The following is a 17,567-nucleotide window of genomic DNA, read 5'->3' on the forward strand; positions in this document are numbered from 1 at the left end:
GAGAGGCTGAGGTGGGAGGATTACTTGAGCCCGGGAGGTCAAGATCAGGAAGTCTGGTTCCAAAATTCCATGCACCTAGCTACTTCACTATATTGCCTCCTGGGGGACTGATTTCTCTTTATTTCATAATTTTAGAGGTAACCACTCTAAAATTTAGCTGGAATTTTAACATGTCATTTGGATCTTATAGATATCTACTGTGTCAAAGATAACATGGAATGAAATACAACAAGGCATTTCTGTTTTGAGTTTTTCTTCTCAAACAGTTTTTATTTAAGGAGAAATTAATTCTCATTTTAGCTTATGATAAAAGGACAAAAAATGGCCAGGCATAGTAGCTCATGCCTGTAGTCTCAGCACTTTGGGAGAAGGAGGTGGGTGGATCACGAGGTCAAAAGATGGAGACCAATCTGGCCAACATGGTGAAACCCCATCTCTCCAAAAAAATAAAAATTAGCTGGGCGTGGTGGCACATGCCTGTAGTCCCAGCTACTCAGGGGGCTGGGCAGGAGAATCACTTGAACCCGGGAGGTAGACATTGTAGTGAGCCAAGATTGCACCACTGTACTCCAGCCTGGTGACAGAGGGAGACTCTGTCTCAAAAAAAAAGATAAAAATTAAATGTTATCACTGCTGAATATTTCAGCTTGCTATAATTTATAATTTATTTATAATATAAATAGATAAGTATGATCTGGCTCTCCTTACTTGACTAGCCTCATCTTACTCTGCTCTCCAGAGCACATTAGCTGCCTTTCTGTTCCTGTCCTCTAACTTTTACATACTTCAGGTCTCAGCCTAAATTATCAATTCCCAAGTAGCTGGGATTACAGGCATGCGCCACCACACCCAGCTAATTTTGTATTTTTAGTAGAGATGGGGTTTTTCCATGTTGGTCAGGCTGGTCTTGAACTCCCGGCCTCAGGTGATCCACCCACCTCAGCCTCCCAAAGTGCTGGGATTACAGGTGTGAGCCACCGTGCCCAGCTAGATAACCATATTTTAAAAGTAATTTTTAAAAAGCAGTAGCCCAGTGATCGAAAGAGTGTTTGCTTATATATCTTTAGCCTTGTATCAATCAAGAATTGGGGCATGTCAAATAATTAACACAATGATATTGCCTGAAACTGAAAAGGACAGCCTGCCTCTCCTTTAATGTTTAATTCCTATTGTATTTTCTTCATGAAATCTTCTTTTATGACTGAAACATCCAGTGAGTTTTCCTCTTTCTCTGAATTTCTGTTACAGTTAAAGTCCAAGGCCCCAAAGTCAGCACTGGTTCCTGTATCCTGCCTTGTATTGTCCACAGCTGCTTTCAGTGTTAGTCTTATCTCACCTTATTGTAAATCCCTCGAAGGGAGGAAACATACCTTGATACCTCTTCTAGAATCCCATGGTGCCTAAAGCAGTGCTGAGAACATGATGTCTGTACAGTGAGCCCTCATTGAGTTGTCTGTAGGCAAAAACAATTAATTAATTAATCTGAACAGTTTGCAGACAGTCCATATTGCAGTTTGTGGGTCATGGGTGTGTTTGAATCTTTTCAGCACAGGGCTTGCTTTCCAATTACTATCAGCCTAGATTGTCAGCAACAAGGAGGGATAGGGAGTCTCCTTTCTTCCTCTTCGACTTCTCTGAGGTCTTGTCATAAAACAAACTAAAACAATCATTAGAACTGTTCCTACTCTGGGATTCACTTCTCTTTAAGGAACCCTGTCAAAGAAGCAGCTGCTTTGTATTCTGGAGAATGTACCTAATTAATTGGAGACCAAACAAGTAGAAATAAATTCAGGCTCCCATTTTATTATTGAGTAAAGCCCGTTTGATCTCTGGAATGCTGCCTCAGATTTTGGGCAGGCCAGCGGCATGTCCTGCTGATTTGAGGAGCTCCTCACTGATCCGCTGGAATTTTGGTGGGATCAAGGAGCGGCCTTGAACAATGGCAGCCTCCTTTACTGTAGACCCCTAGGAAAAACTGTCAAGAAGTAGTTGCTGGCCATACAAGCTGAGAGGGAGGGAGAGTACTGCACTGAAAACTGAAAAGACGTGGATGTCTGGCTTCTTTCATAATCTTTCATGCTGACCCTATTCCATTCAATTGGTCATTTGTGAGCCTTTCAAAAGTGTTTCTTGAGACTATTATGTGCCTCAGGTGACTCTAAGGAAAAGTAAGAATTCCTTCTAGCTTCCTAGGAGCTTGCAATCGACTCAGAAAGGTAAGAAATACACATGAGGCAGGTAGGTAACAATAGAAGACAGAATTTGATGACATTGATCAGAGAAGGGCAAAATCACTGTGAATGGGAGTTATCAGAGTTCTGTAGGGTAGTTCTCTACTGAACTTTGTCAGGGCTATTTATGGTGATATTTTCATAGCTAAGTCATTAACAGTTAATTTACTACCTTCCCCAAAATAGTTCAATTTACATCAGATGCTGAGTTCTTTGATTTACATAATCCCACTTAAGAGTCAAGGTGGCTCACATCTGTAATCCTAGCATTTTGGGAGGCCAAGGCAGGAGGATATTTAGAGCCTAGGTGTTCAAGACCAATTTGGGTAAGATGGCAAAACCCTGTCTCTACAAAAAATGCAAAAACTTAGCTGGGTGTGGTGGTATGTACCTGTAGTCCCAGCTACTCAGGAAGCTGAGGTGGATCGCTTGAGCCCAGGAGGTAGAGGCTGCAGTGAGCCGTGATTGTGCCACTGTACTCCATCTTCGGTGACAGAGTGAGACCCTGTCTCAAAAAATAAAAAATAGGCCAGGTGCAGTAGCTCATGCCTGTAATCCCAGCACTTTGGGAGGCCAAGGCAGGTGGATCATCTGAGGTCAGGAGTGCGAGACCAGCCTGGCCAACATGGTGAAACCCCCAGCTCTACTAAAAATACAAAAATGAGCTGGGTGTGGTGTTGCAAGCCTGTAATCCTAGTTACTTGGGAGGCCGAGGCAGGAGAATTGCTACAGCCTGAGAGGCAAAGGTTAGCGGTGGACCAAGATCATGCCACTGCACTCCAATCTGGGTGACAGAGTGAGACCCTGTCTCTAAATAAATAAATAACAATAACAATACTTTGTAGCTTACCTATGAAGTTGTCTAAGTAAATAATGGACTGTTTTGTTAAGCAGATCAGTTTATCCCTGTGTCTTCTCTTTTTATAAAAATGAGGGCATCAGTCTACAGCACTGTTTCCCAAAGAGGTTCTACAAAATGTTAATAGATATTATGATTAAAAAAAAAAATAAAGGAGGGCCAGGCGCGGTGGCTCATGCTTTTAATCCCAGCACTTTGGGAGGCTAAAGCAGGCAGATCACCTGAGGTCAGGGTTCAAGACAGCCTGACCAACATGGAGAAGTCCCATCTCTACTAAAAATACGAAAGTAGCCAGGCTTGGTGGCACATGCCTGTAATCTCAGCTACTCGGGAGGTTGAGGGAGGAGAATTGCTTGAACCCGGGAAGCAGAGGTTGCAGATCGCACCATTGCACTCCAGTCTGGGGAACAAGAGTGAAACTTCGTTTCAAAAAAAAAAAAAAGAGCGGGGGCTACATGCATATGTGTTTCACAAACTACTGGTTAAACAAAGTTATACTGGGTTCTTAGAATTTCTTTCCATCTTTAATATAATTATTTGAATTGTGGGTTCTCAAGATGAGGGTAAATTATTAATATGTACCATTTCTTAAACTTATTTGACTACAGAATACCTTTTCAATGAAGTATCGTATAGGACTGTGCTCCAAAAACTTTGGCAGCAATGCCTCTTCTGGCTTAAAAATGCTGTAATTCTGTATTTGTACATTAAATAAATTTTTGTAGCTCTATATGAAACCTAATTATTTTGCTAGTGTTAATTTCACTCAAGACCATCATGGCCAACATGGTGAAACCCCATCTTTACTAAAAATACAAAAAAAAAAAAATTAGCAGGGAGTGCTGGTATGCACCTGTAATCCCAGCTACTCAGGCAACAGAGCAAGACTCTTATCTCAAAAAAAAAAGTCAAACATTTAGGAAAGAAATTATACCAATTCTTTACAACCTCTTTCAGAAGACAGAAGGAGATGGAATACTTCCTAAGTCATTCTATGAGGGCAGCATCACCTTAAAACAAAACCAAAGACATTACCAGAAAAGAAAACTACAGACCAATGTCTCTCATAAACATAGATACAAGAATATTAACAAATGAGGCTGGATGTGGTGGTTCACGCCTATAATCCCAGTACTTTGGGAGGCCAAGGCCGGTGGATCACCTAGGTCAGGAGTTCAAGACCAATCTGACCAGCATGGAGAAACCCTGTCTCTACTAAAACTACAAAACTTAGCCAGGCATGGTGGCAGGTGCCTGTAATCCCAGCTACTTGGGAGGCTGAGGCAGGAGATGCTTGAACCTGGAAGGCGGAGGTTGCAGTGAGTCAAGATTGTGCCACTGCATTCCAGCCCTGGAGACAGTATGAGACTCTGAAAAAAAAAAAAAAAAAAAAAAGGCCGGGCGTGGTGTTTCATGCCTGTAATCCCAGCACTTTGGGAGGCCAGGGTGGGTGGATCACAAGGTCAGGAGTTTGAGACCAGCCTGGCCAACATGGTGAAACCCCGTCTCTGCTAAAAATACAAAACTTAGCTTGGTGTGATGGCACACACCTGTAATCACAGCTACTTAGGAGGCTAAGGCAGGAGAATTGCTTGATCCCAAAAGGTGGAGGTTGCAGTTGGCCAAGATCGCACCATTGCACTCCAGCCTGGGTGACAAGAGCGAAACTCCATCTCAAAAAGAAAGAATTACGTGATTTTTTAATACATGTCAAACTTAGGGGACATGTTTGTTTGTTTTTCTCAAGTAATCTAAACCAAGTTGCAATTACAGGTAAATCTGTTTTATGCTAAAAGACTGAAATTGTGCCAAGTATATAACTGAAGTTAAGTATTTTCTTGATATTCATTTTATAGTCTTTTGATTCTCTAGTGTTTTCACCAAAGATGCCACCTTAGAAACAACATTTTGTGCTTAAATTTGTCCATTAAAAGGACTCTGTTTGATATGAGCCCATTTTCTGTGGTGGAAAATTACCTGATCAAAACAAGGCTAAATCTCAGAAAAGTTACCTCCTTAAATAAAGCCTGGAGCTTTATTTAATTATGATTTTACCACCTGATAACTACGGATTGCCTCTGACCCCCAAGAAAAGATGCCAAGTCAAGTTTGTTTGTTTGTTTCCAGAATCTGCAAACACTTACTTTTACATTTTAAAAAAAGTTACTCTGCCTTCAAATGTCAGCCTCTGGGGTTTTGTGAGACCCCTGCTGATTGACCCTACCCTTGACCTTAGTTCTAAAGCCCAACTCCATTCTGGCAGGCTGGTGTAGAGAATTTATTTATTTTAACAGTAGGGAGCCAGAATTCCAGGAATATGCTTTAAAAAAGCCTCAAGATCTATTTACCAGATCATCAGCTCCACAGGACTGGGAGGCCTCCACTAACACACAAAGTAGGTAGTAGTGGTTGGTGGCAGCCAAGGGCCCCAGGGGCTGGCCCAGCTCTAACCAACTGGACATAGGGGAGTGTGAAAGGACTTCTATTAGGAGTGGTCTTTTTGATCATCAAGAAAAAAAAGGAAAATAGACTATTTTAATAGTAGAGACCTTTCAGTAAAAAGGGGCAGTCCTTTAAGCTCCTCAGGTGATACTTTATTAAAGCATGGAGGCAGTCTGAGGGCCAATTGTCCATTTTATCTGTCTGCCTCTATCCATTGATTCTCATTCTCTCTCATATATCCTGTTAATTTTACTATAAGATTGTAAAGGATAAGATACTATGGAGCTTTGTTTTCTTAAAAGTGGTTTTTATTAGAATTGAGTAACATGCCTGTTAAACATTTGTAAAATACTAAAAAGTACAAAAAGGAAAACATAAAAATTACTCATATGCTTGTGCTATAATTTAAAAAAAAATCTGTGTTGCTTGTGCTATAATTAAAAAAAAATTATATGATGCTATCCAAACACAACTACTGTTAATAGTTTAGTAAATTTCCTTTAGTTTTTTTCTTGGGTAGGGCAGAGTCTTTTTTTAGACATTCATAATAATTTTTATATACAATTTTCTTGGTAGATTTACTTAAATATTTTGAAGTATACAGAAGAGTTGAAAACATTTTACTGTGAACATCTGTATTTTGATTGCTTAGAATGTATCTAGATACAGTTAACATTTTACTATAAATGCTCTATCACAAGTCTCTCTATTCATCCTTCAATCCATCTTATTTTTAAACTTTTTTTTTCTCTAATTGCCAAGGCTGGAGGGCAGTGGTGCCATCTTGGCTTATTGCAACCTCTACCACCTGGGTTCAAGTCATCCTCCCACCTCAGCCTCTGGAGTAGCTGGGACTACAGGTGCATGCCACCATGCTTGGCTAATTTTTATATTTTTTTGTAGAGACAGGGTTTCACCATGTTGCTCAAGCTGGTCTTGAACTTGTGAGCTCAAGTGATCTGGCCACCTCAGCCTCCCAAATACTGGAATTACAGGTATGAGAAACATGTCAAAATCAGCATATAGATATTATTTTTAATTGCTATATTTCATGCAGTGAATTTTGATTTTCTTTTAAATTATTTCCCTATGATTGACTAATTGCTTGCTTCCTATTTTTTATTATTTACATGGATTTTATAGGAAGGATACACTTCTAAAATTTAATAATAATTTCTGGCTATAGTAGAAAAGTAATACTGGAAAAATAGATAGTGACCATGTTGCGGAAGGTTTTGAGTATCAGGGAAATTTCAGAAAATGTATAAATAGATACATTCTTGGAATCAGATTGATCATATACTTATTAGATAACTGACATTGGAAAAAATCTTAAAAATCTCAGCCTGTTTCCTCACCTGTCATTTGGGGAGGCTGTTATTTCTTGTCTTACAGGGTAATTGTAGGGATTAAATAACATATTTGCTACATACTTAACAGAAGATTTTATCTGTACATAATAAATAGAAGATTTCCCAAAACAATGGTTTCATGTCAAAGTTCATGAAAAAAAATTATTGGAGGATTTTGAGTAGGAGAGAGATGGAGATCACACCTGATTTTAGGTGGCTTAATATTGTAGAAATGTGCATGATGGATAAGAGTGAGAGAGAAAGGTTATAAGAAGGTAGATTTGATTCAATTTAACAAATATTTACTGAGTATGTATGAAATGTAAAGCACTGTGCTAGGTGCCTTAGGATTATAAAGCAGAATGACACAGCTGCCACAAAGATTTTAATTCAGTGGGTAATGCATAGTGTGAAAAAAGCTGTAAAACCAAGCAGAATCCATCTACCCATGCATTATTTACCATCCATCCACCGATCCATCCATTTACTCATCCATCCATCCATCCATTGAATATTGATTTGTTCCTAGCCTATGTCAGTTACTGTTCTAGATGCTGAAGATATAGCATGAACAAACAGAATAAAGTCCTCGCCTTCATGTAGCATACATTCTAGTGGAAGAGGCAGACCAAATGTAAATAAATACATAATAAAATATCACATAGTATAGTAATAAGTATCTTGAAAAAAAAGCTATGTAAAGGAATAAAGCCGTGTGGACAATTGGAGCCTTACCTCATATCCTATTTTTAAAAATTAATTTCAGCTGGGCATGGTGGCTCACACCTGTAATCCCAGCACTTTGGGATGCCGAGATAGGCGGGTCACCTTAGGTCAGGAGTTCGAGACCAGCCTAGCCAACATGGAGAAACCCTGTCTCTACTAAAAATACAAAATTAGCCCGGTGTGGTGGCACATGCCTGTAATCCCAGGTACTTGGGAGGCTAATGCAGGAGAATCGCTTGGACCCGGGAGGCAGAGGTTGCGGTAAGCCAAGACTGCGCCATCACACTCCAGCCTAGGCAACAGGAGTGAAACTCCATCTCAAAAAAAAAAAATTAATTTCAGCTGGAGTAATAATGTAAATGTGAAAGTAAAACCTTAAATTTGGCCAGACATGGTGGCTCATTCCTGTAATCCCAGGACTTTGGGAGACCAAGGTGGGCAGATCGCTTGAGCCTTGGGAGGTTGAGGCTGCAGAGCCGAGATGGTACCACTGTACTACAGCCTGAGCAACAGAGCAAGACCTTGTCTCAAACAAACAAAAAACTTTTATGTTTTTTAGAAAACGTAGGAGAATTATCTGTAAGACTTGAGAGTAGAGGACAATTTAAAAAGTATAAACTATGAGAGGTAAAAGATTGATTAAAAAAAAAAAAAAGTTCATATTAAGAACGTCTGCTCAAGGCCAGGTGCGGTGGCTCAAGCCTGTAATCCCAGCACTTTGGGAGGCCGAGGTGGGTGGATCACGAGGTCAAGAGATCAAGACCATCCTGGTCAATATGATGAAACCCCGTCTCTACTAAAAATCAAAAAATTATCTGGGCATGGTGGCGCGTGCCTGTAATCCCAGCTACTCAGGAGGCTGAGGCAGGAGAATTGCCTGAACCCAGGAGGCGGAGGTTGCGGTGAGCCGAGATCGTGCCATTGCACTCCAGCCTGGGTAACAAGAGCGAAACTCCGTCTCAAAAAAAAAAAAAAAAAAAAAGAATGTCTGCTCAAAGACAGGATATAAAATGGAAAAAGCATTTTTTTCTTTTCTTTTTTTTTTTTTTTTTGAGACAGGGTCTTGCTATGTCACCCAGGCTGGATTGCAGTGTTGCAGTCATAGCTCATCTCCACCTCCTGGGTTTAAGCAATTCTCCCATCTCAGCCTCTCAAGTAGCTGGACTACAGGAACCATCACTATGCCTGGATTATTTTTGTTATTTTTTTGTAGAGACAGGGTTTCGCCTTGTTGCCCAGGCTGGTCTTAAACTTCCAAACTCAAGAGATCCACCCACCTCGGCCTCCCAAAGTGCTGAGATTACAATCACTGTGCTCAGCCAGATAAAGTATTTTCAGCATACAAATCTCTCTCTCTCTCTCTCTCTCTCTCTCTCTCTCTCTCTCCTCTCTCTCTCTCTCTCTCTCTCTCTCTCTCTCTCTCTCTCTCTCTCTCTCTCTCTCTCTCTCTCTCTCTCTCTCTCTCTCTCTCCTCTCTCTCCTCTCTCTCTCTCTCTCTCTCTCCTCTCTCTCTCTCTCTCTCTCTCTCTCTCTCTCTCTCTCTCTCTCTCTCTCTCTCTCTCTCTCTCTCTCTCTCTCTCTCTCTCTCTCTCTCTCTCTCTCTCTCTCTCTCTCTCTCTCTCTCGTTTTCTTTATCTCTTATCAATCAATCAATCAGTCTATCTTATTTCAAGGTACTGGCTTATACGATTGGGGGGACTATCAAATCCGAAATCTGTAGGGCAGGCCAGCAGTTTGGAAACTCTCAGGCAGGAGCTAATACTGCTGTTGTGAGTCAGAATTTCTTCTTCTTAAGGGAAATCTCAGTTTTTCTCTTAAGGCCTTTTAGCTGGCTGGATAAGACTCACCCACATCATCAAGGATAAGCTCCTTTACTTAAAGTAAACTGACTGTAAGTCCTAACAATGTCTCCCAAATACTTTCACAGCAACATAAACAACATAAATAGCTGGGTGCTCTAGCCTAGCTAAGTTGATACATAAACTCACCATCACAGTCACAAAAATAAGTTATGACACACATTTGCCAAATGCTGTGAAAGCTGGAGGCCAGAGGGAGAGGGTGCTTAAAAGAGTTCACCAGGAGCCTTCTCATACCCTAGGTGAGAATGTCAGTGACTTGACAACATATTCAGGATCCCCTTACCACAGTGTGGATTGGCCTCAGTAAAAGCAGGGAATACTGCTGTAGAGACCAAATTGTATCAAGTAGTCTCTGCTTATCTGTGGTTTTGCTTTCCATGGTTTCAGTTACGCATAGTCAACCATGGTCTGAAAATATTAAATGGAAAACTACATAAACAAACAATTCATACATTTTAAATTGCATGCTCTTCAGAGTCACTTGATGAAATCTCAGGCTATCCCACTCCATCCCACCAGGAGGATGAATCATCCTTTTGTCTAGCTGTCCATGCTGCACAGGAATACTTTGGAAATGTTGTAGGTTCAGTTCCATGCTACTGCAATAAAGTGAATATCTCAATAAAGCAAGTTACACAAATTTTTCAGTTTCCCAGTTAGGTTTACATTATACTGTCATTTATTAAGTGTGCAATAGCATTACATCTAAAAAAATGTACATACTTTAATTAAAATATATTTTATTGCTAAAAAAAAAAGGTGGCAATACTAGTAATGCTAACAATCATCTGAGCCTTCAGCGAATCATCATCTTTTCATTTTTTTTGCTGGGGGAGGGTCTTGCCATGATGTTGATGGCTGCTGACTGATGAGGGTGGTGTTTGCTGAAGGTTGGGGGTCTGTAGTAATTCCTTTTTCTTTTTTTTTGAGACAGAGTTTCATTCCTGTCACCCAGGTTGGAATGCAATGGTAAGATCTCGGCTCACTGCAACCTCTACCTCCCAGGTTCAAGCAATTCTCCTGCCTTAGCTGCCCGAATAGTTGGGATTACAGCCATGCACCACCATGCTCAGGTAATTTTTTTGTATTATTAGTAGAGACAGGGTTTCACCATGTTGGCCAAGCTAGTCGTAAACTCCTGACCACAGGTAATCTACCCACTTCGGCTTCCCAGAGTGCTGGGATTACAGGCATAAGCCACTGTGCCTGGCCTGGCAATTTCTTTAAAGTAAGACAATAGTGAAGTTTCCTATCTCTATTGACTCTTCCTTTCAAAAAGATTTATCTGTAGCATTTTACCCCTAGCAGAACTTTCAGTATTGGAGTCAGTCCTCTCAAACTTTGATACTGCTTTATGAATTAGCTTTATGGAATAATCCTTTGTTGTCATTTTTTTTTTTTTGAGATGAAGTCTCACTGTGTCACTAAGGCTGGAGCGTGGTGGGGCAATCACGTTTCACTGCAACCTTTGCCTCCTGACTTCAAGCAATTTTCCTGCCTCAGCCTCCTGAGTAGCTGAACTACAGGCATGTGCAACCACGCCCAGTTAAGTTTTGTATTTTCAGTAGAGACGGGGTCTCACCATGTTGGCCAGGCTCCTGTCAAACACCTGATCTCATCTGCCTGCCCCAGCCTTCCAAAATTCTGGGATTATAGGTGTGAGCCACCGTACCTAGCCCTTTGTCGTCTGAAAATTTCAACAATGTTCACAGCATCTTCACCAGGAGAGACAGTCCGTTTCAAGAAACCACTATTTTTGCTAGTTCATCAAGCAAAAAAATTCCTCACCTGTTCAAGTTTTATCAGGAGATTGTAGAAATCCAGTCACATCTTTGAACTCTGCTTCCACTTCTAGTTCTCTTGCTATTTCTACCACATCTGTAATTACTTTCTTAATTGAAGTCTTCAACCCTTCAAAGTTGTTCATGAGAGCTGGAATCAACCTCTTCAAACTCCCGTTAATGTTGATATTTTTACTTCCTCCCATGATCACAAATGTTCTTAATGTCATCTAAATGGTGATTCCTTTTCAAAAAGTTTTCAAGTTACTTTGTTTAGATTCACCAGAGGAATAACTATTGATGGCAGCTATAGCCTTAAAAAGTGTGTGTCTTTATTTCAAAAATTGCATGCTCTTCAGAGTAACGTGATGAAATCTCAGGACATCCCTAAGTTATACTCCACCTCAAAAAAAAATTTCCTTTTTTTTTTTGAGATGAAGTTACACTCTTGTTGCCCAGGCTGGAGTGCAATGGCATGGTCTCAGCTCACTGCAACCTCCGCCTCTTGGGTTCAAATGATTCTTCTCAGCCTCCTAAGTAGCTGGAATTATAGGCATGCACCACCACACCTAGCAAATTTTCCATTTTTTTTTTAAGATGGAGTTTCACTTTTGTTGCCCAGACTAGAGTGCAATGGTGCAATCTTGGCTCACTGCAACCTCTGCCTCCCGGGTTCAAATGATTCTCCCTCAGCCTCCTAAGTAGCTTGGATTACAGGTGCCTGCCACCATGCTGAACTAATTTTTGTATTTTTAGTAAAGATGGGGTTTCATCATATTGGCCAGGCTGGTCTCTAACTCCTGACTTCAGGTGATCTGCCTCCCTTGGCCTCCCAGAGTGCTGGGATTACAGGCATGAGACACCATGCCTGGCCAAAAAGTGCGTTTCTTAAATAATCACACGAGGCTGGGTGTGATGGCTCACACCTGTAATCCCAGCACTTTGGAAGGCCAAGGCAGGTGGATTACCTGGGGTCAGGAGTTTGAGACCAGCCTGGCTAACATGGGAAGACCTGTCTCTACCAAAAATTTAAAAATTAGTTGGGCATGGTGGCAGCCACCCATAATCACAGCTACTTGGGAGTTTGAGGCAGGAGAATCACTTGGACCTGGGAGGTAGAGGTTGCCGTGAGCTGAAATTGCACCATTGCACTCCAGCCTGGACAACAAGAGCAAAACTCCACCTCAAAAAAACAAGAAATGAGCCAGGCGCAGTGGCTCAAACCTGTAGTCCCAGCACTTTGGGAGGCTGAGGCGGGTGGATCACCTGAGGTCAGGAGTTCGAGATCAACCTGGCCAACATAGTGAAACTCCTTCTCTACTAAACATACACAAAAAAATTAGCTGGGCGTGATGATGTGTGCCCATAATCCCAGCTACTAGGAAGGCTGAAGCAGGAGAATTGCTAGAACCCAGGAGGCAGAGGTTGCAGTGAGCTGAGATAGTGCCATTGCATTCCAGCCTGGGCAACACGAGCAAAACTTCTTCTCAAAAAAAAAAAAAAAAGAAAAAGAAAAAATAAGACTAAGACTTGAAAATCAAAATTACTCTTTGACCCATGGGCTACAGAATGGATGTTGTGTTAGCAGGCATGAAAACAACTTTTAATCTACTTATCTCCATCAGAGCTCTTGGATGATCAGGTGTATTGTCAACAAGCTGTTTATATGTGTGTGTGTGTGTGTACATATATATATATATATTTTTTTTTTTGAGATGGAGTTTTTGCTGTTGTTGCCCAGGCTGGAGTACAATGGCATGGTCTCAGCTCACTGCAACCTCCACCTCCTGGGTTCAAGCAATTCCGCTGCCTCAGTCTCCTGAGTAACTGGGATTACAGGCATGCGCCACCATGGCTGGCTAATGTTTGTATTTTTAGTAGAGATGGGGTTTCACCATGTTGTTCAGGCTGGTCTCCTGACTTCAGGTGATCCATCTGCCTCAGTCTCCCAAAGTCCTGGGATTACAGGAGTGAGCCACTGTACCCAGCCCAAGCAGTAATATTTTGAAAGAAATATTTTTCTTTTTCTGAGCAGTAGTTCTCAACAGCAGGCTTAAAGTATTCAGTAAACCAGGCTGTAAACAGACGCTCTATCATTCAAGCTTTGTTGTTCCATTTATAGAGCACAGGCAGAATACGTTGAGCATCATTCTTTTTTTTTTTTTTTTTTTTTTGAGATGGAGTTTCACTCTTGTTACCAAGGCTGGAAGTGCAATGGCGTGATCTTGGCTCACTGCAACCTCCGCCTCCTGGGTTCAGGTAATTCTCCTGCCTCAGCCTCCTGAGTAGCTGGGATTACAGGCACGCGCCACCATGCCCAGCTAATTTTTTGTATTTTTAGTAGAGATGGGGTTTCACCATATTGACCAGGATGGTCTTGATCTCTTGACCTCGTGATCCACCCCCCCTCAGCCTCCCAAAGTGCTGAGATTACAGGCGTGAGCCACTGTGCCCGGCCCTTGTATTTTTAGTAGAGACGGGGTTTCACCTTGTTGACCAGGGTGGTCTCAATCTCTTGACCTCGTGATCCACCCACCTCAGCCTCCCAAAGTGCTGGGATTACAGGCTTGAGCCACCACGCCCGACCCCTTTTTTTTTTTTTAGAAGGAGTTTCATTCTTGTTGCCCAGGCCGGAGTGCAATGGCATGATCTTGGCTCACCACAACCTCTGCCTCCCAAGTAGCTGCGACTACAGGCATGCCACCATGACCAGCTAATTTTAGAGATAGGGTTTTACCATGTTGGTCAGGCTGGTCTTGAACTCCTGACCTCAGGTGATCCACCTGCTTTGCCTCCCAAAGTACTGGGATTACAATTGTGAACCACCGTGCCTAACCAGCATCATTCTTAAGAGCCCTTGAGTTTTTGGAATGGTAAATGAGAATAGGCTTCAACTTAAAGTCATCGGCTGCATTAGCCCTAACAAGAGAGTCAGCCTGTCCTTTGAAGCCAGGCATTAATTTTTCTCTAGCTATGAAATTCCTAGATGGTATATTCTTCCAATATAAGGCTGTTTTGTCTACACTGAAATATCTGTGGTCTGGTATAATGGTTCATGCCTGTAATCTCAGCACTTTGGGATGCTGAGGTGGGAGGCTCACTTAAGCCCAGGAGTCCAAGACCAGCCTGGACAACAAAGTGAGATTCTGTCCCTACAAAAAATAAAAATTAAAAAAGAAAAACTGTTGTTCAGTGTATCCACCTTCACCCATGATCTTAGCAGTATCTTCTGGATAACTTGCTGCAGCTTCTCCATCAGCACTCGCTTCTTCACCTTGCACATTTTTGTTTTGGAGATGGCGTTTTTCCTTAATCCTCATGAACCAACCTCTGCTAGCTTCAGACTTTTCTTCCATTGCTTCCAGCACTCTCTCAGCCTTCACTGAATTGAAGAGAATTAGGGCTTTGCTCTGGATTAGGCTTTGGCTTACGAGAATGTTGTGGTTGGTTTAATCTATCCAGACCACTCAGACTTTCTCCATTTCAGTAATAAGGCTGTTTCATTGTCTTATCATTTGTGTGTTCACTGGAGTAGCACTTTTAATTTCCTTCAAACACTTTTTCTGGCCAGGGGCAGTGTCTCACTCCTGCAATCCCAGCACTTTGGGAGGCTGAGATGGGTGGATCATTTGAGGTCAGGAGTTTGAGATCAGCCTAGCCAACACAATAAAACCCTGTCTCTACTTAAAAATAGAAAAATTAGCCTAGCCAGGCATGGTGGTGGGTACCTGTAATCCCAGCTACTTAAGAGGCTGACACAGGAGAATCGCTTGAACCCGGGAGGCGGAGGTTGTAGTGAGCCGAGATTGTGCCACTACACTCCAGCCTGGGCAACAGTGAGATTTCATCTTGGAAAAAAAAAAAAAGAATTTTTTCTTTGTATTCACAACTTCGCTAACTGTTCAGTGCAAGAAACCTAGCTTTTGGCTGTCCTCAGCTTTTGATATGCCCTACTCAGTAAGTTTAATCATTTCCAGCTTTTGATTGAAAGTGAGAGACATGTGACTTTTCCTTTCACTTGAACACTTAGCGGCCATTGTAGGGTTATTAATTGACCTAATTTCAATGTTATTGTGTCTAAAAAATAGGGAGGCCTGAGGTAAGGGAGAGAGAAGTGGGAATGAGTGGTTGGTGGAGCAGCCAGAACACATAAAACATTTATGTGTTAAGTTTGCTGTTGTATGTAGATGGATATGGTTCATGATACCCCAAAACAATTACAATAGTAACATCAAAGATCACTGATCACAGATCACCTGATACAATAATAATGGAAAAGTTTGAAATATCATAAGAATTAGAAAAATGTGACACAGAGACATGAAGTAAGTACTGCTGGAAAAATGGCACACACAGACTTGCTTGATTCACGGTTACCACAAACCTTCAGTTTATAAAACGCAGTACAGCAAAATGAAGGACAATAAAACAGAGGTGTTCCTATCTCTGCTACTCACCTGTGACTAACTTACTAGTGTCTTGGTTACCAGATCAAAAAAGCACAATAGATATAGGATTTGGTACTATTTATTGTTTTAGGCATTCACTGGGGTTCTAGGAATGTGTCCCCTGAGATAAGGGGGAATTACTATATTACAGGACATCTGAGGTAAGCGATAGAAATGATGTAACTGTGGCATTTTTATTACTGATAACCCAGCTTTTAGGCCAAGGGAGACTATCAGAGGTAAAATGAAAGAAGGGGAGATGGTGATTACTGGACCCAGGGAAAAGATATAAAGGTTTACTGTGCATAAAACTGTCTTTTTTTTTTTTGAGACAGAGTCTTGCTCTGTTGCTGAGGCTGGAGTGCAGTGCTGTGATCTCGGCTCACTGTATCCTCCACCTCCCGGGTTCAAGCGATTCTTCTGCCTCAGCCTCCCGAGTAGCTGGGATTACAGGTGTACAGGTGTACACCACCATGCTTGGCTGATTTTTGTATTTTTAATAAAGACAGGGTTTCACCATGTTAGGCTAGTCTTGAACTCTTGACCTCAAGTGATCTACCTGCCTCAACCTCCCAAAGTTCTGGGATTATAGGCATGAGCCACTGTGCCCGGCCAACACTGTCTTTTTAATGCCAGAAACTAAAAGGAGATATGTCCAAGGGGAAAGGATATATTAAATTTGATGAGAGTTCATTAATGACCAAAAATTTCAACTCAGAGCTGGGACGCCCTCAGTTTCTTTCTTTTAACCTTCCCAATCCCTCCACCCCACATCATTCTTCAGCAATCAACTGAATTTCTTACTAAAATAAGAAAATATTAGTATGAATCATAAATAAGAATAGAAAATAAATAAATAAAAAATGTGAAAGAAAGAAGCAAAAAGGTAAAAAGAAAAAACCATTACACCTTTAATTCCAGCCCTTTGGGAGGCTGAGGTGGGCAGATCACCTGAGGTCAGGAGTTGGAGACCAGCCTGGCCAACATGGGGAAACCCCATCTCCACTCAAAATACGAAAAATTAGCTAGGCATGGTGGTGGGTGCCTGTAATCTCAGCAACTCGGGAGACTGAGGCGGGAGAACTGCTTGAACCTGGAAGATAGAGGTTGCAGTTAGCTGAGATAGTGCCATTGCACTCCAGCCTAGGCAACAAGAGCGAAACTCCATCTCAAAAAAACAAAACAAAACTCTGAAAAACAATCCAAGGAAACAAATGAAAAGTTCTAACAACTAGTTCCATATAGTCTCAAAAAAAAATCAGATATTATGATCTCTCTACTAAAAATATCTATGAAGAGATGAAAGCATTTAAAGAAGACATTATGAAATAATCTAGGCTAGGTATGGTGGCACATGCTTCCAATCCGAACACTTGGGGAGGCTGAGTAGGCAGATTCCTTGAGGTCGGGAGTTTGCGACCATCCTGGGCAACATGGTGACACTCTGCTCTACTAAAAATACAAAAATTAGCTGGGTGTGGTGGTGCGTACTAGTAATCCCAGCTACTTGGGAGGATGAGGTGGGAGGAGCACTTGAGGCTGCGAGGCAGAGGTTGCAGTGAGCCAAGATTGCACCACTGCACTCCAGCCTGGGTGACAGAGTGAGACCTCCCATCTCATAAAATAAAATATAAAATCTAGAGAGTTTTGAAAGCAAGCTGGCATAATGCCCTCAAGATTCATCCATGTTGCAGCATGTGTCAGAGGTCCGTCCTTTTTAAGGTTGAATAATATCCCATTGTATGTATTTACCACATTTTGTTTGTTGATTCATCTGTTAATGGATGTTTGGGTTGCCTCTACCTTTTGACTATTGTGAATAATGCTGTGAACATGGGTATACAAAGATCTCCTGAGTGTCTGCTT

The 17,567-nt window shown here is 41.6% G+C and overlaps 1 protein-coding gene across 6 annotated transcripts in view; it reads left to right on the forward strand.

Annotated features, from left to right (window-relative positions):
- GREB1L (GREB1 like retinoic acid receptor coactivator) overlaps nucleotides 1–17,567 on the forward strand; it is a 334,722-nt gene that overhangs the window by 9,386 nt on the left and 307,769 nt on the right. For 2 of the 6 annotated variants that reach the window (XM_078347853.1, XM_078347857.1), the window contains exon 1: nucleotides 10,410–10,545. The exons of 3 other annotated variants lie outside the window; for them this stretch is intronic. The gene's annotated coding sequence lies outside the window, so the exon portion shown is untranslated. Of the gene's footprint in view, nucleotides 1–10,407; nucleotides 10,546–17,567 lie in introns of those variants that run through there. One more of the 6 variants, XM_078347851.1, reaches the window with a different exon arrangement.

This window comes from Callithrix jacchus, chromosome 13, assembly GCF_049354715.1.
Source record: "Callithrix jacchus isolate 240 chromosome 13, calJac240_pri, whole genome shotgun sequence".
In the NCBI taxonomy this organism is placed as follows: Eukaryota; Metazoa; Chordata; class Mammalia; order Primates; family Cebidae; genus Callithrix; species Callithrix jacchus.